Below are 2,602 nucleotides of genomic sequence, written 5' to 3'. Positions count from 1 at the left end.
CAGGCTAGGCCAGACGAATAACAGGGCAGGCTTAATACTTTAAAAAAAGCCTATAGCAGGTGATGCGTGAGCATCTTTCTATCTTTTCCTAGTGAATTTGCATTTAAATTGTTGAGTTTAATCAATAATTAATTATCTTTTAGCCACTATGGATACTACTTTGAGTCTTGTGCGATTCTGTTTATTTTAGGTAGCATTTGGTTGGATATGATGGAGCTTCCGCAGAAAAAGAGAAAAATGCTATATAGGGCAGAAATGCTTAGAGGATGGAGAGGAAGCTTGCACAAATGGAAGGAGCACAAGAATTAAAGGAGATGGCAGCGAGGAGCGACACATGTGCGTACCTGACGCGTGCGCGTACCTGACGCGTGCGCGTACCTGACGCGTACGCGTGACACGCGAAGAAGACCATCGACGCCTAAGCGTGACTAACGCGTACGCGTGACAAGCGCGAAGTGCAGAAAACGCTGATTAATTAATTCTGATTTAAAACTTTATTTTTATTTTAAAATAGAAAAAGATATTATTTTAGCATTAGAAGATAGATTTTAAATTAATTAGGATTAGATATTAAAGGGGATTGGAATTATTTTACAGGGGATTCCACCTCTACTAAAATACATTTTATCAGAATCCTTATTTTTCTCTCTGAAACATGAGCAACTAAACCTCCACTATTAAGGTTAGGAGCTCTGTCTATTATATAGATTGATACTATTATTTTTTTTAATTTTAATTCATGTACTGATTTATAATTCAAGAATTGTTTTCGTTATTTATCTTATGAATTTGGGTGGAACGGAAGTATGACCCTCTTTCTAATTGAGTTCTTGTATAACTTGGAAAAGCTCTTTACTTGAACAACAACTTAAAAACAATTTCTCCTAAATTCTAATTATCTGGACTTAACGGGATACGTAACATATAATCCTTTTATATCTGGATAATTAGGATTTTTGTGGCATAATAACTAGAATTAAACTTCACCCTTGATGAGCGGATAATTTATACGCTTTTTGGCATTGTTTTTAGTATGTTTTTAGTAGGATCTAGTTACTTTTAGGGATGTTTTCATTAGTTTTTATGTTAAATTTACATTTCTGGACTTTACGAGCCTGGACATCACAATTTCGTGCACCAAGTTTTTGGCGCCGTTGCCGGGGATTGTTCGAGTTTGGACAACTGACGGTTCATCCTGTTGCTCATATTAGGTAATTTTCTTTTTGTTTTATTTTCAAAAATCTTTCAAAAAAATATTTCAAAATTTTCTCATCTGTTTTTGAAAAAATTTTTTTTATAATTTTATTCAAAATTTTTAAAGAATGAATTCTAGTGTTTCATGAAGCATGTGAAGCCTGGCTGGCTGTAAAGCCATGTCTAAATTTATTTGGACTGAGGCAGCAATTTGTTATCAAGAGCAAGCTAGTTGTTGCTAATCCACCTGCTGCTGTTCCTGATTTACATGCTAAAGCTTGGTTGGCCATTGGCCTTGTCTAGTGTTTTGGACTGGAGCTTTCATTGAAAAGCTTGGCTGGCTAGTGAGCCATGTCTAATTCCTGGACTGAAGCTTTAGACTAAGAATGCAAGATTCCTGGAATTCATGTTAAAAATTTTGGAATCCTTATTTTTTTTTCTTTTTCATATAATTTTCGAAAAAAAAATCCAAAAAATTAGAAAATCATAAAAATCAAAAACATTTTTTGTGTTTCTTGTTTGAGTCTTGAGTCATATCATAAGTTTGGTGTCATTTGCATGTACATCTTGCATTTTTCGAAAATATCATGCATTCATAGTGTTCTTCATGATCTTCAAGTTGTTCTTGGTAAGTCTTCTTGTTTGATCTTGATGTTTTCATGTTTTGCATCTTTAGTTGTTTTTCATGTGCATTTTTCATTTGTTAGAGTCTAAACATGAAAGATTTCTAAGTTTGATGTCTTACATGTTTTCTTTGCATTAAAAATTTTTCAAAAATGTGTTCTTGATGTTCATCATGATCTTCATAATGTTCTTGGTGTTCATCTTGACATTCATAGCATTATTGCATGCAGTCATTGTTTTGATCTAAAAATTTCATGCATTGCATAATTTTCATGTTTTTCATAAAAATTTCAAAAATAAAAAAAAATATCTTTCCCTTTTTCTCTCATCAAATTCGAAAATTTGAGTTGACTTTTTCAAAAATTTTTAAAATCAAGTTGTTTCTTATGAGTCAAATCAAATTTTCAATTTGAAAATCTTATCTTTTTCAAAATCTTTTTCAAAAATCAAATCTTTTTCAAAATTCTTAGTTATTTTCGAAAATTCCAAAAATATTTTTCAAAAATCTTTTTTCTATTTTTATATCAAATTTTCGAAAATAACATGATCAATTAATGTTTTGATTCAAAAATTTGACGTTTGTTACTTGCTTGTTAAGAAAGATTCAAACTTTAAGTTCTAGAATCATATCTTGTGATTTCTTATGAATCAAGTCATTAATTGAGATTTTAAAAATCAAATCTTTTTCAAAACTAATTTCTAAAATATCTTCATATCTTACCTTTTTCAAAAATATGATTTCAAAATATCTTTTCTAACCTCCTAACTTCTTATCTTTTCAAAA

At 30.8% G+C, this 2,602-nt stretch overlaps 1 protein-coding gene across 1 annotated transcript in view; it reads right to left on the bottom strand.

The window, feature by feature from the left end:
• LOC107643808 (HD domain-containing protein 2) overlaps positions 1–1,668 on the bottom strand; it is an 8,015-nt gene extending 6,347 nt beyond the window's left edge. The window contains exon 1 of the mRNA XM_021124204.1: positions 1,626–1,668. The gene's annotated coding sequence lies outside the window, so the exon portion shown is untranslated. The remainder of the gene's footprint in view (positions 1–1,625) is intronic.

The sequence above is a fragment of the Arachis ipaensis genome, chromosome B05 (assembly GCF_000816755.2).
Source record: "Arachis ipaensis cultivar K30076 chromosome B05, Araip1.1, whole genome shotgun sequence".
In the NCBI taxonomy this organism is placed as follows: domain Eukaryota; kingdom Viridiplantae; phylum Streptophyta; class Magnoliopsida; order Fabales; family Fabaceae; genus Arachis; species Arachis ipaensis.
Note: the sequence above shows the minus strand (reverse complement) of the source record. Positions and strands in the feature narration are given on the sequence as shown.